At 44.5% G+C, this 22,720-nt stretch overlaps 1 protein-coding gene across 3 annotated transcripts in view; it reads left to right on the plus strand.

Annotated features, from left to right (window-relative positions):
- Positions 1–22,720, plus strand: part of DOCK9 (dedicator of cytokinesis 9) — a 350,201-nt gene that overhangs the window by 63,122 nt on the left and 264,359 nt on the right. The window lies entirely within an intron of this gene.

The following is a 22,720-nucleotide window of genomic DNA, read 5'->3' on the forward strand; positions in this document are numbered from 1 at the left end:
CTGACCAGCCTGATTGACAGGCGAAAAAGGCCACTTTTGTAAGGTATTTCGGCAGCATAGGTAGGGAATCGGGGTCAAAAAATACCCTATTGTAATGCACAGCTCAGGCCCTATTTAACGGTATTTTTATCTCCTACTGAAAAAACGGGGTGACAGGTTCCCTTTAAAGCGATTATCCACGACTTTATCATTCATGACCTGACCATAGGATAGATCATCGGTGTCTGATCGGTTGGGGTCCGACACCCAGCACTCCCCCTGATCAACTGTTCTCGGTGGCAGCTGTCAATTGTGGAGCTGCTCCGTCTTCTGATTGTGGCTGCTCAGGGTACTGCATATCCGCCTCCTGATTTTAATAGAAGGCAGATGTGCAGTACCCTGCCGCTGCTTCAGAAGACTGATTAGCTCTGCAATTGAGGATAGGTCATCAATAATAAAGTAGTGCACAACCTCTTTAACTGAAAGGGGTTGTCTGGTCTAAAACTACAACCCTGCAGTCAGTCTACAGGACTACTTGTCAATCTTCACATCATGCACCTATGTCCGCACCGGGAACGGCAGTCATCTGACCACAAGTTTGAGATCATACTCCAGGCCACAATCAGTGCAAGAAATGGCAAGAGCCAACCTCTAATATTATGAGGGCACTAATGTCCCACTTATACACACAGTTATGTCAGTCAGAGCAGTGTGCATACTATCCTATGATGAGTAATCCAAAAATATGAATAACAGCTCATCAGAAAACCCAGATACACATAATATAATCACTGCAGAAGTATCCAAATAGCTCAAACATCCAGGACCCCAAACACAATATCAAGGGAGAAAACCACATTCTAAGAGGGCAATACATGTATAAGTAGCGGAAAGCTCCCGAGCAGTAGGGGGTCTAAACCAGCCTTATGTGTTTCTCCACTTTAAATAGCAGTTTCCCTAGGGGACAGAAAAAGGCCATAAGCAAAGAAATAAATTCTTGTCTGTCATCATGACTTCCTGTCCTGCGTTTGGATTTCATTTATATAAAAAGTAATTTATTCGTGAAGCCATTTCTTCCCTTATCGCTTATTTTGGCTGCTTCAGATCTGTTGTCCGAGCTCAGAGTGGATGGGGTTAATGTCATTGGTGAGCTGGAATCCACATTGTGATATTACAGAAAATGGCCACCTAAATGCTGTTAGTGAGCATCTCTGATTTCTGTGGCCCTCTATCTCTTCTTCATCCTCCAAAACCTCTGCTGTGCCCACACACTGCCAGCTTCAGAACTGCTGCAGCCACAGCTCCTCCAGCGCTACTCCCAGGGAGGCCGGCAGACGCAGCTTCTACTGAACCAACGCAGCCTTCCAGCACCACAACATTGTCCTGGAAGTGGTGTCTGAAAAAATCCTGTTCAAAAACCGAATTGTGAGAGGCCAAGTAGCGGATGAATCATATATTTGCTTAATCTCCCAGCCCTAAAGCCAAGTACTGTTTCCTTTTTTGAAGAAAATGAATTTTACAGCCTTTTAAAGAGAATCTGTCACAGGTTTCTGCTACCCCATCTGAGTGAAGCATAATGTAGGGAAGAGACCCTGATTCCAGTGATGTCACTTTACTAGTCTTTGTTTATATTTGGATAAAATCTCTGTGTTATCTGCTGTTGATCTACCAGTTTTCGGAATGGGAGCTCTGTATAGACTGTGTTCCAATACAAGAGAAGTCATACAATCATGGCCAAAGACTGACATAAATTTTGTTTTTCACAAAGATTGCTGCTTGCTTAAGCCTCTTTCACACTTCTGTCTTTTGAGCTCCGTCACAATCCGTCGTTTTGGGAAAGAAACTGATCCTGCAAATGTGCTCGCAGGATGCGTTTTTTTCCCATAGACTTGTATTAGCGACTAATTGCCACACGTCGCATCTGTCGTGCGACGGATTTGTCGTGTGTTGATGGACCGTCGGCACAAAAAACATTCAATGTAACCTTTTTTTGTGCGTCGCGTCCGCCATTTTCTACCGCGCATGCGCGGCCAAAACTCCGCCCTCTCCTCCCCGGACTTCAGAATGGGCAGCGGATGCGTTGAAAAACTGCATCCGCTGTCCACGTTGTCCCCAAATTTCACAACGTCCGTCGGTACGTCGACCCAACGCATAGCAAAGGACCCGTTCCGACGGAAATGTGAAAGAGGTCTTTTGTGGAATGTTGTTATGGTTACTGAAGTACAATTATAAGCGTTTCATAAACTTTTATTGACAAATATACAAGTGTATGTAAAGACAACACTTAGAGTTGACCATTCTTTTTCAAGACTTGTCTTAATAATAATCTTTATTTTTATATAGCGCTAACCTATTCCGCAGCGCTTTACAGTTTGCACACATTATCATCACTGTCCCTGTTGGGGCGCACAATATAATTTCCCTATCAGTAGGTCTTTGGAATGTGGGAGGAAACCGGAGAACCCGGAGGAAACCCACGCAAACACGGAGAGAACATACAAACTCCTTGCAGATGTTGTCCTTGGTGGGATTTGAACCCAGGACTCCAGCGCTGCAAGGCTATCCACTGAGCAACCGTGCTGCCCACCTTGACTTGCTCGATATCCACTTCTAGGCCCAATCCTGAGTGCTGACTAATCATGGCTCGGAGTTTGCCACAATTACTGTGTTTTTGTTTGTCCAACCACATTTTGAGGGTTGGCCAGGTTCTCAATGGGATTGAGATCTGGGGAGGTTACTGGCCATAAACCCAAAATCTAAATGTTTTTTTAGACCCAAAATGTCAATGTTTTGTGAACCAATTACCGTAGTTATTACTTTTGCCTTGTAACATGGTGCTTCACCTGGCTGGAAAAAGCACTGTTCATCATCAAATTGCTCTTGGATCCTTGGGAGAAATTGTACTTGGAGGATTTTTAGAAACTAGTCGCTATTCATGACCGTGTTCTTAGGCAAAATTGTGAGCGAGCCCACTCTTTGGTGAAAAGCCATAAGCACCGAGAAAAAGATGTCATGCTATATAAAGGGGACCACCAAGTAATAACAAAAATGTATAGAAATAACCATAAATACTTTATTATATCGACCAAAACACAAAACAATACACTACAGTTTAAAAACATTTAAAAAAGAAAATATGACATCATAGATTCCTATAAGGAACCTCCCCCTGGACATGTAATCTATATTATGATAGAAATACAAATGACAAGGTAATAACTTGATAACAGGGACAGCTGCTCTACGTACACATTTAAACAGATGATAGAACTATACATAGCATCTCGGTGTAGAGTGGAGATAATAACAAAGGTTTACACCTGGCCCAGCTCGCAGCACAGAATAGTAGGCACTAATGCAGGAAAATGTGGTTCTATTATTGAAATAAGTATTTATTATAGAGATAGATGTAATAGGTGAACCAAATATATCTACTATTAACCGGTACTGACTCAAAATAACTAATATGAACTATCCTGACAGTAAGGGTACTTTCACACTAGCGTTTTTTTAAATCCGTCACAATGCGTCGTTTTGCAGAAAAAACGCATCCTGCAAAAGTGCTTGCAGGATGCGTTTTTTCCCCATACACTACTATTGATGACGCATTTGCAACGGATTTGCACACTTCGCATCCGTCTTGCGACGAATGCGTTGTGCTTTGGCGGACCGTCGGGGAAAAAAAAACCCTACATGTAACGTTTTTTTTCTCCCGACGGACCGCTTTTTCCGACCGCGCATGCGCGGCCGGAACTCCGCCCCCACCTCCCCGCACCTTACAATGGGGCAGCGGATGCGCCGGAAAAATGCATCCACTGCCTCCATTGTGCAATGCAGCAAACGCTAGCGTCGGAATCTCTCCCCGACGCATTGCGACGGGGAGATTCCGACGCTAGTGTGAAAGAAGCCTAAGTGACAACAACAACAAATGTATCCCTTGCGAGCAGATAACAACGGGATAAATAGAAACAGGTAGACAATATCTGTAATTAGTGAGGTATTTCACATACAAACGCCCCCACATGTAACAGGTAGATTGACAGCCAAGAGGTGATCAGCCTCAAATGCTGAAGTTGATTTGTAGTGGGTTGGCTTTTATCCCATATATAGAGAAACCAAGTCTGAATATTATAATAGACCTCAGCTTGACCATATAGGCCAAAGTAACACAAACTAATTCAATTCCTGGGGACTATCTGAATCTAATCAAGGTGTCCAGAGCCCCACTATATACAGATACACCCCCAATACCCAGTATATGCAACATAACGGTACAAGGCCCACTAAATAGGGCAATATGCTATCATCTCAGTGCAAACTAGAAGCAACAATGCCAGTAGAGCATGACCAAAATACCCATCCATACAGAGGTCCAGGGGGCAGAAGCCCAACGCGTATCGCCACTAGAGTGGCTTCGTCAGGAGCAGGTGTCATAATGTGTGGCCGGCTACTATATATACACAGACACTTACCCTGATGAAAATATCCCTATCAGCTGTGGTACAGCGGCGTGGTATTCCATAGCAAGACGTGGAGCATAGCGCTCACAATACCGGAAGCGGTGCCGCACACAAGTGTTTCCGGGAGTACCAAAATGGCCATTAATGCGCTGAATGCGCATGCCCGGGCCCATAGCACGGATTAGCTAGCGCAAAGCGTTGCGGGGCACCAAGAGGGCTAACAAAAGCGCTAATGCGCACTCGCCGATGAAAAGTTCAGGGAGTATCAAGATGGCCGTAAGTGCGCATGCCCGGGCCCCATATCGCAAGCTAACTGGTGCAAAGCATAAAGGAGCACCAAGATGGCTGCCAAAGGCGAGGAAAAGCGCACGCGTAAGTGGAACATACCGCCCCCCCCAGAATGTACAATAAAACCAAACCATCCTGAAAACTATCAAGTATGTTAAATACTAAAGCAGCGTGGAGAAATATAACATTGCGGTGTAACCCCACTAAACACAAGAGCGGGGCTACTACAGAATTTATACTCATTTCCTACATCAAAAGGCAATGATAACAATATATGGTAATAAGCGCCAAAATGGCTACACTGATACAGAATAATAGATGCAGAGAAAAAGTGGAGATGTATGAGGTCCACACCATAGCCTTGCGGTATAACCCCATTAAGCACATAAACAGGGGTACCGCAATATTTACACTGATTCCCTATACCCGAGACAATGATAAGAAAATAAGGTAATGCACATGTACATATATACAGGTCCTTCTCAAAAAATTAGCATATAGTGTTAAATTTCATTATTTACCATAATGTAATGATTACAATTAAACTTTCATATATTATAGATTCATTATCCACCAACTGAAATTTGTCAGGTCTTTTATTGTTTTAATACTGATGATTTTGGCATACAACTCCTGATAACCCAAAAAACCTGTCTCAATAAATTAGCATATTTCACCCATCCAATCAAATAAAAGTGTTTTTTAATAACAAACAAAAAAACCATCAAATAATAATGTTCAGTTATGCACTCAATACTTGGTCGGGAATCCTTTGGCAGAAATGACTGCTTCAATGCGGCGTGGCATGGAGGCAATCAGCCTGTGACACTGCTGAGATGTTATGGAGGCCCAGGATGCTTCAATAGCGGCCTTAAGCTCATCCAGAGTGTTGGGTCTTGCGTCTCTCAACTTTCTCTTCACAATATCCCACAGATTCTCTATGGGGTTCAGGTCAAGAGAGTTGGCAGGCCAATTGAGCACAGTAATACCATGGTCAGTAAACCATTTACCAGTGGTTTTGGCACTGTGAGCAGGTGCCAGGTCGTGCTGAAAAATGAAATCTTCATCTCCATAAAGCATTTCAGCCGATGGAAGCATGAAGTGCTCCAAAATCTCCTGATAGCTAGCTGCATTGACCCTGCCCTTGATGAAACACAGTGGACCAACACCAGCAGCTGACATGGCACCCCACACCATCACTGACTGGGGGTACTTGACACTGGACTTCAGGCATTTTGGCATTTCCTTCTCCCCAGTCTTCCTCCAGACTCTGGCACCTTGATTTCCGAATGACATGCAAAATTTGCTTTCATCAGAAAAAAGTACTTGGGACCACTTAGCAACAGTCCAGTGCTGCTTCTCTGTAGCTCAAAAGTGGCTTTACCTGGGGAATGCGGCACCTGTAGCCCATTTCCTGCACACGCCTGTGCACGGTGGCTCTGGATGTTTCCACACCAGACTCAGTCCACTGCTTCCTCAGGTTCCCCAAGGTCTGGAATCGGTCCTTCTCCACAATCTTCCTCAGGGTCCGGTCTCCTCTTCTCGTTGTACAGCGTTTTCTGCCACATTGTTTCCTTCCAACAGACTTACCATTGAGGTGCCTTGATACAGCACTCTGGGAACAGCCTATTTGTTGAGAAATTTCTTTCTGGGTCTTACCCTCTTGCTTGAGGGTGTCAATGATGGCCTTCTTGACATCTGTCAGGTCGCTAGTCTTACCCATGATGGGGGTTTTGAGTAATGAACCAGGCAGGGAGTTTATAAAAGCCTCAGGTATCTTTTGCATGTGTTTAGAGTTAATTAGTTGATTCAGAAGATTAGGGTAATAGGTCGTTTAGAGAACCTTTTCTTGATATGCTAATTTATTGAGACAGGTTTTTTGGGTTATCAGGAGTTGTATGCCAAAATCATCAGTATTAAAACAATAAAAGACCTGACAAATTTCAGTTGGTGGATAATGAATCTATAATATATGAAAGTTTAATTGTAATCATTACATTATGGTAAATAATGAAATTTAACACTATATGCTAATTTTTTGAGAAGGACCTGTACAGTTGTTAGAATACGAGCATACCACAGTAGCATATGGGGGTGCGGACACCGGGGTCTCACGTGTAAATCCCCCTTACAATGTAGGATCAAAAAAAGCTAAAGACGCATGCTACAGTGGTGGAGGATGATCAATCATCTTGGCTCCAAAGACGAGTCCCATTATCTTGCACGCAAGTATTTTGTATATAAGAATTATGGGTGGATGAATATGTTGGGTAGGGTCCATACTTGCGTGATGTAGGAAATGAGTATAAATTCTGTAGTAGCCCCGCTCTTGTGCTTAGTGGGGTTACATTGCAATGTTATATTTCTCCACGCTGCTTTAGTATTTAACATACTTGATAGTTTTCAGGATGGTTTGGTTTTATTGTACATTCTGGGGGGGGGGGCGGTATGTTCCACTTACGCGTGCGCTTTTCCTCGCCTTTGGCAGCTATCTTGTTGCTCCTTTATGCTGTGCACCAGTTAGCTTGCGATATGGGGCCCGGGCATGCGCACTTAGCGTACTTACGGCCATCTTGATACTCCCTGAGCTTTTCATCGGCGCATGCGCATTAGCGCTTTTGGTAGCCCTCTTGGTGCCCCGCAACGCTTTGCGCTAGCTAATCTGTGCTATGGGCCCGGGCATGCGCATTCAGCGCATTAATGGCCATTTTGGTACTCCCGGAAACACTTGTGTGCGGCACCGCTTCCGGTATTGTGAGCGCTATGCTCCACGCCTTGCTATGGAAAACCACGCCGCCGTACCACAGCTGATAGGGATATTTTCATTAGGGTAAGTGTCTGTATATATATATATAGTAGCCGGCCACACATTATGACACCTGCTCCTGACGAAGCCACTCTAGTGGTGATACGCGTTGGGCTTCTGCCCCCTGGACCTCTGTATGGATGGGTATTTTGGTCATGCTCTACTGGCATTGTTGCTTCTAGTTTGCACTGAGATGATAGCATATTGCCCTATTTAGTGGGCCTTGTACCGTTATGTTGCATATACTGGGTATTGGGGGTGTATCTGTATATAGTGGGGCTCTGGACACCTTGATTAGATTCAGATAGTCCCCAGGAATTGAATTAGTTTGTGTTACTTTGGCCTATATGGTCAAGCTGAGGTCTATTATAATATTCAGACTTGGTTTCTCTATATATGGGATAAAAGCCAACCCACTACAAATCAACTTCAGCATTTGAGGCTGATCACCTCTTGGCTGTCAATCTACCTGTTACATGTGGGGGCGTTTGTATGTGAAATACCTCACTAATTACAGATATTGTCTACCTGTTTCTATTTATCCCGTTGTTATCTGCTCGCAAGGGATACATTTGTTGTTTTTACATCTCTATACTGGTCACGTACTGTCAGGATAGTTCATATTAGTTATTTTGAGTCAGTACCGGTTAATAGTAGATATATTTGGTTCACCTATTACATCTATCTCTATAATAAATACTTATTTCAATAATAGAACCACATTTTCCTGCATTAGTGCCTACTATTCTGTGCTGCGAGCTGGGCCAGGTGTAAACCTTTGTTATTATCTCCACTCTACACCGAGATGCTATGTATAGTTCTATCATCTGTTTAAATGTGTACGTAGAGCAGCTGTCCCTGTTATCAAGTTATTACCTTGTCATTTGTATTTCTATCATAATATACATTACATGTCCAGGGGGAGGTTCCTTATAGGAATCTATGATGTCATATTTTCTTTTTTAAATGTTTTTAAACTGTAGTGTGTTGTTTTGTGTTTTGGTCGATATAATAAAGTATTTATGGTTATTTCTATACATTTTTGTTATTACTTGGTGGTCCCCTTTATATAGCATGACATCTTTTTCTCGGTGCTTATGGATCTTACTATAGGTCATGCTTTGGGTTGAACCCCTGTCTTTTGCCATTAGGTTGGATGGTGCCCTCCATCTCTTGTTTACACTCTTTGGTGAAAAGCAAGCCATATATGATGCTTTACTGTTGGCATGACATAGGACTTGTGGTAAAAGTTGCCTCATGCTTCCAGAACTCCAAAATAGTGACAATGGAGCTTTCGCAGAGAAAATAATTTTGCAGAAAGTACAGGGATTGGACTGCAGAGAGCTGATGCGTACTTCCGTTCCATTCTCGGTGTTCCAGATCTTTGATCGTCCAGTTGTCAGACTTCAAGTGATTAGCAACTTATCTCATATTTATTGGATAAAGGATAACTTGAATTTTTGGAATACCCCTTTAACTTTGTTTTTACTTATGCAACATATGCCCAAAATACCAGAACCTGCAATGCTATTTACAAAAGGACACAGAAGCCACAATGATAGAAGAAACAATTTGTGAGCTCGTCTCATCAGCCAAGGATCCTGATAATCACACTGATCAAAACAGGAAGTGGCATAACCGTGTCCTGTCATTTATGGGCTGTGCTGATTGGGCTTGGTGCACAAGGCAATTAGAGAGAAAACCAGCTACGTTCTCCTTTGGAGCCTGTCTGTACTGACAGAAAGGAATCCCCCTCTAGATGATTTATGTATACAGTGGCACGTTATCATTTATAAACATGGCAGCATCAGCCTAATTGCTCCAGTCTTTTAAAATGGAGGTATTTACGTGTTAACATTAGTCATTATTTTTAATGGAGCTTGGCACTAGTTATTCAGTTATGTTTTGACTTCCTAAAAAGCAAGATTGCAGCCTGCTCTACTAATGGACTCCGATGCTAATGAAAAAAAGGACCGATGCATGATCCCTGGTGATCCTGCACTCTGCCATTCATGTGATCGCTGTAACCAGGACCTCAACTCTGCTGGAACTTTGAAGGACTTGAAAATTAAATTGCATTTTCTGCTGTTCAAGCGAGAAGTCTATCTGCACAAATTGATGTTTCTAACTAAGCAAGGTACCTTTTAGGAGACATACCTTTTAAAAAACAATTATTGCCCCTTTAGTGTCCATAGCCATTGCTGTGTGTGACATAAATTGTTCTTTATTCAGATATAAAGAAGCTTGGTGCACTTTTTTGTGAGGAAGGCCAGTTTCACATTAGTGTTTTGAGGGGCTGCGGAGGGCAGCGGACTTCCTCCGTGAAGCCCCGCCCTTGGCCGCACCTCAGCCACTAGCTCCGCCTACTTCTGCATGCGGCCAGTGTACCTATCTTTCACATTAGCTTGAGAAAGGATACCATATCCGAAACATTGCCACGCTGTTCAGGCATTAAAGCCCGTTTTTCTTAAATTTTTGTGCTGTTTTCCTTTTTTTTTATCTCTATTATTGGAAGCCATTTGAACATTGGTTGGGAAAGCGCTGCACGACAACTGCGGTAATACGTGATACTGTTCCAATTTTGACTCATATCTTTAACATTAGGTACGCAGGTCGTGCGGCTGTATGCGGATGCCTCCGCATGCGTCGTTTTGATGATGCGGCGACCAGCGTAGGACGCAGCTGGTTGCAATTTCTTTTTTCTGTGGAAGCATCCGCATACAGCCGCACGACCTGCGTACCTAATGTTAAAGATAGGTACGCAGGCCGCATGCAGAAGTAGGCAGAGCAAGCGGCAGAGGTGCGGCCAAGGGCGGGGCTTCACGGAGGAAGTCCGCAGCCCTCCGCAGCTCCTCAAAACGCTAGTGTGAAACTAGCCTAAGCCGTTCAGTGCACCTTCCCACCTACTTGTTTCTTGTCCCCTCCCTTCTCTTTCTCGAGCTACAAGAGCCAGAGGAGGGTGGAGGTAAAATAAAAACTAATTTGTCTACACAAGTTGATTTGTTCATAATGGTACAAATTTTCTTTTGGTTCTAACCTCTATAAGGTGTGCTATGCTTGGTTGGAGAGTAATTTTTGCTGACAGATTTCCTTTACAGCAGAGGGATAAGAAAATTGGATGTGTGCAGGCCCTCATCTTTACTGCGCTGGGGCAAGACTTAGCTGTTAGTATGGATGATGTAGGAGGCTTCACCCACATCAATCATAAATGGAGGATAGACAGTTGTGCTGCATATGGTCTGGAGGATATATACACCCATCGTAGCTCTTGGTGCATATATATATATATATATATATATATATATATATATATATATATATATATATATATATACACCGTATGTGTATATCTATAATATAACGCTGGGAGCGTCACTCTGTCCGAAGCCTTTATAGACAGCGTAAGCGCCGGCGTAGTCTGGCCCCCACAGAGTGTCGCTCCCAGAAGATCGTGGTATGCGTAAACACTGAAAGCACACCGCGATCTCCACCGGAGAGGCAGGGACCGCCAGGAGGGTAAGTATATTCACCTGTCCTCCGTTCCAGCGCTGCGTGCGGCTCCGTCTCCCGGGTCCTCTGCTGTGACGTTCACAGTTCAGAGGGCGCGATGACGCATTTAATGCGCGCAGCGCTGGAACGGGACAGACAGGTGAGTATAGCAAGTGCTGGGGGCCTGAGCTAGCAGTGATACCGGCGCCTGACCCCCACAGCGCGCCGGTGTCCCCGCCTGCTCAGGCCCCCAGCACTCGGCGCCCAGCGACCATAGGTGAGTATGGTATTTTTTTTTTTTTTGTATATATGGCAGCAGCATACGGGGCATATACAATGGAGCATCTTATGGGGAGCATATAATACAATGGAGCATCTTATGGGGGGCATATAATACAATGGAGCATCTTATGGGGGGCATATAATACAATGGAGCATCTTATGGGGCCATCAACCATAATGGAGCAGTGTACGGGGGCATATATTATAGAGCATCTTATGGGGGCCATCAACATTTATGGAGCAGTGTACGGGGGGCATACACTATGGAGCATCTTATGAGGGCCATAAACCATAATGGAGCAGTGTACGGGGCATATACTATGGAGCATCTTATGGGGGCCATCAACCATAATGGAGCAGCTTATGGGGCATATGGATGGGAGAAGCAAATTTAAAGAATGGTGGTGCAGGATGGGAGCAGCACATGACAGAACGGGGGCGCAGGATGGGAGCACCACATGACAGAATAGGGCAGCACATGACAGAACGGGGGTGCAGGATGGAAGCAGCACATGACAGAACGGGCGCAGGATGGGAGCAGCACATGACAGAACAGGGGCACAGGATGGGAGCAGCACATGACAGGATGGGGGCGCAGGATGGGAGCAGCAAATGACAGAATGGAGGCGCAGGATGGGTGCAGAACATGTCAGAATGGGGGCGCAGGATGGGAGCAGCACATGACAGAATGGGGGCGCAGGATGGGTGCAACACATGACAGAATGGGGGCGCAAGATGGGTGCAACACGTGGCAGGATGGGGGCGCAGGATGGAGCAGCACATGTCAGAATGGGGGTGCAGGATGGGTGCAGCACATGACAGGATGGGGACGCAGGATGGAGCAGCTCATGACAGGATGGGGACGCAGGATGGAGCAGCACATACCAGGATGGAGACCATATACCAATATAGATGCTCGCCACCCGGGCGTAGAACAGGTTCAATAGCTAGTATATGTATATATATATGCATGTATACACAGTGTCAGACTGGGGTGCTACGGGCCCACCAGTAAGGCTACTTTCACACATCAGATTTTTTGTTTCGGGCACAATCCGGCAATTTTTGGAAAAAAAAGATCCGTTTTTTTTTTTTTTACGCCGGATCCGCTTTTTTCCCATAGAGTTGTATTAGTGCCGGATTGTGCCTGATGGCCAGACGTTTCATCCATTTTTTCCGGATCCGTCCAAATAGTCGTTTCTGGCTGACGGAGAAAACGCCCATTGCAACGTTTTTTTTGTCCGGCGGAAAAAAACGCACAGTGATGGAATCGGCCCAAAACACATGAAACGGAGGTGTGAAACAATGAATACGGCGCCTGGATCTGGTTTCATACAAATCATGCAGATTTGCCGTTTTGGTCTGGGTCTCTCTCTCTCTTTCGCTCTCTCTTTCTCTCTCTCTTTCTCTCTCTTTCTTTTTCTCTCTTTCGCTCTTTGTCTCGAACCAGGAAGTCAAAAAATCCATGCGCATTAAAGACGACCGGATCCAGCTAAAAAAACGGATCCGGCACATCAGTTTTTCACAATTTACGTCGGATCCATTTTTTTAAAAATTAGCCGGATTTAGCCTGAAAACAAAAAACTGATGTGTGAAACTAGCCTAATATTGACTTTGGGGGGCCCACTTTTCACCTGCATACAAATATTATACTACCCTTGTTCAAAAGTTTACCTTTATCCCTATATAACAATAAACTGTGTAGTTTGGTTAATGATTGATCAGATGCTGCTTTTTCTGCACAGAGTGAATCAAGTAAATTATGCTAAGCACTGCCCATACAGTGGGGTTGTGGGACCCAGAACTGCACAGGGGCCCACCGGGGGATTCCCGTTACTCTATGGGCCAGTCCAAGCCTGTGTGTATGCATACATGCATACATACATACATACATACTGTACATACATACATACACACACACACACACACACACACACACACACACACACACACACACACACACACACACACACACACACACACACACACATATATATATATACACACACACATATGCATACAGGGCATTTGCACATTCACATGACTTAAAGGGAACCTGTCATCCCCCTCAGGGGTTTGTAACTAAAAGAGCCACCTTGTGTAGCACAAATGCTGCATTCTGACAAGTTGGCTCTTTTAGTTATGATGCCTGCACACACTGGAATAATCACTTATAAAATGTACCCTCTCTTACCCTGAAATCGCCAGGGAGGTGGGTCTTTCCTTCCTAATCAGACGCAGCACAGCCGTCACTCCGGGTCTGTGCGCGTCGGGGGCGCCGCCTCCTCAGTGTTGTTTGAATCTGTCCCGGAGCCTGCGCTGTGGTGTTAACCCTTGGGCATGAGCAGTGAGCGCTGCCCGTCCACTGTCCTCATTTGCAGTCTAGCTGACTGCGCCTGTGCGGCCGCCCTGCCAGACAGAAGACACTGCGGGGCACAAAAAACACTGGACATCCGCGGTAACGCGGTGCCTTTTACCTGCGGATTTTTCAAAAATGGTGCGGAAAAATCTCACACGAATCCGCAACGTGGACACATAGCCTTAGGGTTAGGGTTGGAATTAGGGCTAGGGATGGAAATAGGGTTAAGATTAGGCTGTGGTTAGGGTTAGGGGTGTGTTGGGGTTAGGGTTGTGGTTAGGGTTGGGATTAGGGTTAGGGTTGGGATTAGGGTTAGGGGTGTGTTGGGGTTAGGTTGGGATTAGGGTTAGGGGTGTGTTGGGGTTAGTGTTGGAGGTAGAATTGAGGGGTTTCCACTGTTTAGGCACATCAGCGGTCTCCAAACGCAACATGGCGCCTCCATTGATTCCAGTCAATCTTGAATTCAAAAAGTCAAATGGTGCTCCCTCCCTTTCGAACCCCGACGTGCGCCCAAACAATGGTTTACCCCCAAATATGGGGTACCAGCATACTCAGGACAAACTGGGCAACAGTTATTGAGGTCCAATTTCTCCTGTTACCCTTGTGAAAATAAAAAAATGCTTGCTAAAACATCATTTTTGACGAAAGAAAAATTATTTTTTATTTTCACGGCTCTGCGTTGTAAACTTCTGTGAACCACTTGGGGGTTCGAAGTGCTCACCACATAACTAGATAAGTTCCTTGGGAGGTCTAGTTTCCAAAATGGGGTCACTTGTGGGGGGTTTCTACTGTTTAGGCACATCAGGGGCTCTGCAAACGCAACGTGATGCCCACAGACTATTCCATCAAAGTCTGCATTTCAAAAGTCACTACTTCCCTTCCGAGCCCTGACGTGTACCCAAACAGTGGTTTACCCCCACATATGGGATATGAGTGTGCTCAGGACAAACTGGGCAACAACAATTGGGGTCCAATTTCTCCTGTTACCCTTGTGAAAATAAAATATTGCTTGCTAAAACATCATTTTTGAGGAAAGAAAAATGATTTTTTTTTTTTTTCACGGCTCTGCGTTATAAACTTCTGTGAAGCACTTGAGGGTTTAAAGTGCTCACCACACATCTAGATTAGTTCCATGGTAGGTCTAGTTTCCAAAATGGGGTCACATGTGGGGAAGCTCCAATGTTTAGGCACACAGGTGCTCTCCAAACGCGACATGGTGTCCGCTAACGATTGGAGCTAATTTTTCATTCAAAAAGTCAGTGTACTCAGGAGAAATTGCCCAATAAATTTTACGATCCATTTTATCCGGTTGCCCATGTGGAAATAAACAAATTGAGGCTAAAAGTAATTGTTTGTGAGAAAAAAAGTACTTTTTTCATTTTTACGGATCAATTTGTGACGCACCTGGGGGTTAAAGTGCTCACTATGCAACTAGATAGGTTCCTTGGGGGGTCTAGTTTCCAAAATGGGGTCACATGTGGGGGAGCTCCAATGTTTAGGCACACAGGGGCTCTCCAAACGCGACATGGTGTCCGCTAAAGATTGGAGCCAATTTTTCATTGAAAAAGTCAAATGGCGCTCCTTCCCTTCCGAGCCTTACCGTGTGCCCAAACAGTGGTTTACCCCCACATGTGAGGTATCAGTGTACTCAGGACAAATTGTACAATAACATTTGGTGTCCAGTTTCTCTTTTTACCTTTGGGGAAATAAAAAAATTGTTGCTAAAACCTCATTATTGTGACTAAAAAGTTAAATGTTCACTTTTTCTTTCCATGTTGCTTCTGCTGCTGTGAAGCACCTGAAGGGTTAATAAACTTCTTGAATGTGGTTTTGAGTACCTTGAGGGGTGCAGTTTTTAGAATGGTGTCACTTTTGGGTATTTTCAACCATATAGACCAATGAAACTGACTTCAAATGTGAGGTGGTCCCTAAAAAAATGGTTTTGTAAATTTTGTTGTAAAAATGAGAAATCGCTGGTCAAATTTTAACACTTATAACTTCATAGCAAAAAAAATATTTGTTTCCAAAATTGTGCCGATGTAAAGTAGACATGTGGGTACTGTTATTTATTAACTATTTTGTGTCACATAACTCTCTCGTTTAACAGAATAAAAATTCAAAATATGAAAACTGCGAAATTTTCAAAATTTTAGCCAAATTTCCTATTTTTTCACAAATAAACGCAAAAATTATCGACCTAAATTTACCACTAACATGAAGCCCAATATGTCATGAAAAAACAATCTCAGAACCGCTAGGATCCGTTGAAGCGTTTTTGTGTTATTACCTCATAAAGGGACACTGGTCAGAATTGCAAAAAACGGCCAGGTCATTAAGGTCAAAATAGGCTGGGTCATGAAGGGGTTAACCTGCAAATTAACCCAATATCAGTTAGTTAATAGCTTTTGTGGACATGACGGGTTCCCTTTAAACCTCTGCTCTTTCAGAGATTTTCTGTCCTGTGAGCAGTCCTATCAGTGATTTGACAGCTATATTTCTTTAAGTGTGCACAGGGAGATAGCTGTAAGTCACCGATGGGACCACCCAATGCACCAGATAGACCAGAGGATTTAAAGGGAAGGTGCCATCAAAAAAAATTTTTTTTCAGAAATTGTAAAAATGTAAAGAATTAATGATTACATTTTCTTAAAAAATATTATCATTTGTTTATAATTTAGTAAAATATGAAAAATAATTTGAAAAGTTTTGGAATTTCCACTTTTAAACACTAGGGGGAGCAGCTGCTGAAATTTCAGAAAAACCTAGTGTACAACTAGCTCACATTACAGCACTGCAGTAATTATGGGCGGAGTCTGCTGAAGTGTGTGATGTCTCCTCTCCTCTCCTTCTGGGTGTTTGCTAAGGGATTAGAGAGGATGATATTCAGGAACCCAGTGAGCAGCCATTTTGTTGGTGACTGCAGAGTATGGCTGCCGTCACACTAGCAGTATTTGGTCAGTATTTTACATCAGTATTTGTAAGCCAAAACCAGGAATGGAACAAATAGAGGAAAAGTATAATAGAAACATATGCACCACTTCTGTATTTATCACCCACTCCTGGTTTTGGCTTACAAATACTGAGGTAAAATACTGACCAAATACTGATAGTGTGAAGGCAGCCTTATACTGACAAGTAGACAGTCACCGAGGATGGCAGGCAGCAAGAATTCTGGGAGATATGTGGTGGAGGGAGCAGGGTGAGAGCAGCACAGAGTATTTCAGGAGAGCAGTGTGCTGGTCTATAGGGGCCCCCTGTTCGGTGTGCGGAGCAGCCAGGGATTGTACATAGAGCGCTGTCTTTTATACACATGGATGGACCATCTGCTTGTTTGCTCCACAGAAATCCAGGAACCATTTCTGCGGATTGATGGCCTGTTCTGATCCAGACTTTGCATGCAGACCCCATTCCCCTCCTCAGATCCTGTCTTCTCCATCCTGTCCTGGCAATGTGTGAAAGCGAGGTGACAGGCGAAGTCTGGGGTGACGCTGGGAAGGAAATGTAGCCATATAGTAACGATAAAAATGAGACCCCTCTCTTCAGCTGCCTCACCAGCTTTCCCCTGACTACACCTAACTGGAGGTCACGCTGTCCCCTCTATTACCCCAGACCCGCGTGCAGGTGCTCAGCCAGAACCACCATAGAATGGGTCCGCTTTCTGAAGATAATACTGCCATAGTGTTCTCGCATAATACCGCCATATAGATCACACACAATACTATCAAATAGATCACACAATACTGTCATACAGTTCTCACATAATACCACCATATAGATCACACATAATACCGCCAGTGTTCTCACATACCGCCATATAGATCACACATAATACTGCCAGTGTTCTCACATACCGCCATATAGATCACACATAATACCGCCAGTGTTCTCACATACCACCATATAGATCACACATAATACCGCCAGTGTTCTCACATACCACCATATAGATCACACATAATACCGCCAGTGTTCTCACATACCACCATATGCTTCTCACATAATACCGCCAGTGTTCTCACATACCACCATATAGATCACACATAATACCGCCAGTGTTCTCACATACCACCATATAGATCACACATAATACCGCCAGTGTTCTCACATACCACCATATAGATCACACATAATACCGCCAGTGTTCTCACATACCGCCATATAGATCACACATAATACCGCCAGTGTTCTCACATACCACCATATGCTTCTCACATAATACCGCCATATAGATCACCCATAATGCCGCCACATAGATCTCACATGTATTGTAAATAAAGACTCGGCCAGAATAAAGTCCTTTATTAATCTTTTTTATACCATACCGAGCGCATAATCCTCGACTCCCTCATCTCCCACAACAAAAATAATAAACCACAATGGGGAAAGACACGCAGGGGGGAGAGGAGTGCATAGGAGAGGATTAGATACTGACTGCTGAGCCGTGTATCTAATCCTGTCCTGTGTGATACTGTGCTGCGCCGTGTATCTAATCCTATCTTGTGTGATACTGTACACAGGACAGGATTAGCTACACAAGACTAGATTAGCTACACAAGACTAGATTAGCTACACAGGACAGAGGTAGCAGTGGTAGATGGTATATAGAGGCAGGCAGCAGTCGTAGATGGTATATAGAGGCAGGCAGCAGTGGTAGATGGTATATAGAGGCAGGCAGCAGTGGTATATAGGGGCTGGTAGCAGTGGTATATAGGGGCTAGTAGCAGTAGTCTATAGTGGCTGGTAGCAGTGGTATATAGGGGCTAGTAGCAGTGGTATATAGGAGCAGGTAGCAGTGGTATATAGGGGCTAGTAGCAGTGGTATATAGGGGCTGGTAGCAGTGGTATATAGGAGCAGGTAGCAGTGGTATATAGGGGCTAGTAGCAGTGGTATATAGGGGCTAGTAGCAGTGGTATATAGGGACAGGTAGCAGTGGTATATAGGGGCTAGTAGCAGTGGTATATAGGGGCTAGTAGCAGTGGTATATAGGGGCTGGTAGCAGTGGTATATAAGGGCTGGTAGCAGTGGTATATAGGGACAGGTAGCAGTGGTATATAGGGGCTAGTACCAGTGGTATATAGGGGCTAGTAGCAGTGGTATATAGGAGCAGGTAGCAGTGGTATATAGGGGCTAGTAGCAGTGGTATATAGGGGCTAGTAGCAGTGGTATATAGGGACAGGTAGCAGTGGTATATAGGGGCTAGTAGCAGTGGTATATAGGGGCTGGTAGCAGTGGTATATAGGGGCTGGTAGCAGTGGTATATAGGGGCTAGTAGCAGTGGTATATAGGGGCTAGTAGCAGTGGTATATAGGGGCTAGTAGCAGTGGTATATAGGGACAGGTAGCAGTGGTATATAGGGGCTAGTAGCAGTGGTATATAGGGACTAGTAGCAGTGGTATATAGGGACAGGTAGCAGTGGTATATAGGGGCTAGTAGCAGTGGTATATAGGGGCTAGTAGCAGTGGTATATAGGGGCTAGTAGCAGTGGTATATAGGGACAGGTAGCAGTGGTATATAGGGGCTAGTAGCAGTGGTATATAGGGACAGGTAGCAGTGGTATATAGGGGCTAGTACCAGTGGTATATAGGGGCTAGTAGCAGTGGTATATAGGAGCAGGTAGCAGTGGTATATAGGGGCTAGTAGCAGTGGTATATAGGGGCTAGTAGCAGTGGTATATAGGGGCTAGTACCAGTGGTATATAGGGGCTAGTAGCAGTGGTATATAGGAGCAGGTAGCAGTGGTATATAGGGGCTAGTAGCAGTGGTATATAGGGGCTGGTAGCAGTGGTATATAGGGGCTGATAGCAGTGGTATATAGGGGCTAGTAGCAGTGGTATATAGGGGCTAGTAGCAGTGGTATATAGGGGCTAGTAGCAGTGGTATATAGGGGCTAGTAGCAGTGGTATATAGGGGCTAGTACCAGTGGTATATAGGGGCTAGTAGCAGTGGTATATAGGGACAGGTAGCAGTGGTATATAGGGGCTAGTAGCAGTGGTATATAGGGGCTAGTAGCAGTGGTATATAGGGACAGGTAGCAGTGGTATATAGGGGCTAGTAGCAGTGGTATATAGGGGCTGGTAGCAGTGGTATATAGGGACAGGTAGCAGTGGTATATAGGGGCTAGTAGCAGTGGTATATAGGGGCTAGTAGCAGTGGTATATAGGGACAGGTAGCAGTGGTATATAGGGGCTAGTAGCAGTGGTATATAGGGGCTAGTAGCAGTGGTATATAGGGGCTGGTAGCAGTGGTATATAGGGACAGGTAGCAGTGGTATATAGGGGCTAGTAGTAGTGGTATATAGGAGCAGGTAGCAGTGGTATATAGGGGCTAGTAGCAGTGGTATATAGGGGCTAGTAGCAGTGGTATATAGGGGCTAGTAGCAGTGGTATATAGGGACAGGTAGCAGTGGTATATAGGGGCTGGTAGTGGTATATAGGGGCTGGTAGCAGTGGTATATAGTGGCTGGTAGTGGTATATAGTGGCTGGTAGCAGTGGTATATAGGGGCTAGTAGCAGTGGTATATAGGGGCTAGTAGCAGTGGTATATAGGGGCAGGTAGCAGTGGTATATAGGAGCAGGTAGCAGTGGTATATAGGGGCTAGTAGCAGTGGTATATAGGGGCTAGTAGCAGTGGTATATAGGGGCAGGTAGCAGTGGTAGATGCATAAGAAAATAAAAACTCTGTACTTACCTTCAGTCCTCTTCCAGGAAGTGCTGAGTCATGTTCAGGGCAGAGCAGTGTGACGATCTCCCTGCTCTGCTCTGAAAGGCAGTGAGCAGTGATTGCAGCCTGTGCTGTAATACTAAGTACAGGCTGCAATCACAGCTCCTGGCTGCAGATACTCACCCCGGACCTCTCTTCCCAGCAGCAGCTTCTCCCTGGCAGCTCCTGCTATGATCGCACACACTGAGCTGTGTGTGCGATGACAGAGGAAAAAAACAAAATGGCCGCGATCTCCTCTCACAGCTGTGACGTAGCAGCCCAGGGGGCGTGCACAAGTCACAGCTGAGAGGCAGGAGGAGCGGTGGGAGCCCGACTGTTGGCTCCTATGCCCATGGCTGCCGTAAGTGAGGTGTGCAAGTGTCGTGCCCAGACACTTACACCCACACTAATGAAAATGGCGGCCTCCAGTGGCAAAGGTAAAAATGAATAAATAAAAAAGTATTAAAGTACTACATTTACTTTTGTATTAAAAATAATTGATTATATAATCAATAATTATTAATACAAAAACTAAAATCACGGCACCCTCCCTTTAAGTGATTATAGCACAGGTTATACTGAATATTTTCTCATAAAACTATAGATCAATCTGCTCCGCTCTTCCTGCTCTATATCCTGGTAAATGCAGATTGATCTACATTTTCATGGAGACTGATTCCATGTAATTATATACAGATGATTGGCTACCAAGTATGAGGTCCAGGTGCAGAATTTACACACCTTGGCATGTTGTGAAAGGGCAAGGTAGCATATTTGGACCACGCATGCTGCTCACTGTAAAACAAGCAAACTTACCACCTTGGCATTGTGTTGACATAACAGCTCCTGGGACGCTTTGGAGAAATGACCGTTTCACTGGTTCCACAGCCAAATCATTGTAGCGGTGAGATGTTGGTATGCCTGGCATGAAGACTGGATGGATCTGGCTAGCATACATTATGGCAAATATGCTTCATGGCGTTGCCCCAGACTTGTCTCCCTTCAAGCACATTTGGGATGTAATTGGTTGAGAGCTGCCATCAGTGGATCTTGATGATTCCTGTGCCCAAGTGCATTCAGTGTGGCAGAAAATTCCTCAAACAACCATTATTAACTTAATTGATAGCATTCTAAGATATGTAACTTGTTCTCTGTATGGCACTCCTATACGATGCTACATAAATCAAGACGCTTTGGAAATTTTGTATCAATTTTTCACATTTACAAATCATTAACATGTCTGCCAGTCCTGCGATTTTCATAATTCCATGACTTTTCCTTCTTGGCTTTGCAACTTTAATGTTGAGGAGTATCTATGTAGGTATGCCAATACCTTGTTTCCAGTGAAGGCGAGACAGGCTTCAGTTTTAGTATTGACTAGCTGAAGAGCCCGGCGTTGGCCAGGCATAGTTATTAACTGTGGTTAGTTATAGCAAATTATAATAATTATCCTCCATTTCATAGTCCCGTGCCCATATACCCATCATACATATCCTCCATCCCATAGTCCCGTGCCCACATTCCCATCATACATATCCTCCATCCCATAGTCCCGTGCCCACATTCCCATCATACATATCCTCCATCCCATAGTCCTGTGCCCATATACCCGTCATACATAACCTCCATCCCATAATCCCGTGCCCACATTCCCATCATACATATCCTCCAACCCATAGTCCCGTGCCCATATTCCCATCATACATATCCTCCATCCCATAGTCCCATGCCCATATACCCATCACACATCCTCCATCCCATAGTTTGCCCATATACCCGTTATGACATCATCTTCGCCATGGCAACCATTCTGACATCTTCGCCATGGTAACCTATTATGACATCATCGCTATGGCAACCATTATGACATAACCGTCACCATTGCAACCTACTATGATATCATCGTCGCCATGGCAACCATTATGACATCATCGTCGACACACACATATACACTTGTTTATATACTATATATAAACAAGAGAAAAACCCTGTCAGTAACTGTTAAAACGTATATAAGGGACTTTCTGAAAAAAAGAAAAACTGTATCCAAGCACTTACAGGCAAGTAGTTGCTCCTTACCTGCCTGTTCTGCTGGGCGCCATTCTTCCCTGGCAGACAGTGGTTACAGGCCGCTCCTACCGGAGATTCAGCTGCCTCTGCTGATGTCACATCGACACAGCCGTGTTTTCTTTTCCGCTCTGCTTTGTCGACATGATGTGACTTCTGACACCATTCTGATTGACAGGAGGCTCCCCCAGTTAAACAGCGGCCATCCGGCTGTCAATCAAAATTACAGACATCCTGCCCTGTCAATAGAGCAGAGCGGAAAAGAGAATCCTCGACGTGACGCCAGCAGAG

Source organism: Ranitomeya imitator, chromosome 3 (genome assembly GCF_032444005.1).
Source record: "Ranitomeya imitator isolate aRanImi1 chromosome 3, aRanImi1.pri, whole genome shotgun sequence".
Classification (NCBI taxonomy): Eukaryota; Metazoa; Chordata; class Amphibia; order Anura; family Dendrobatidae; genus Ranitomeya; species Ranitomeya imitator.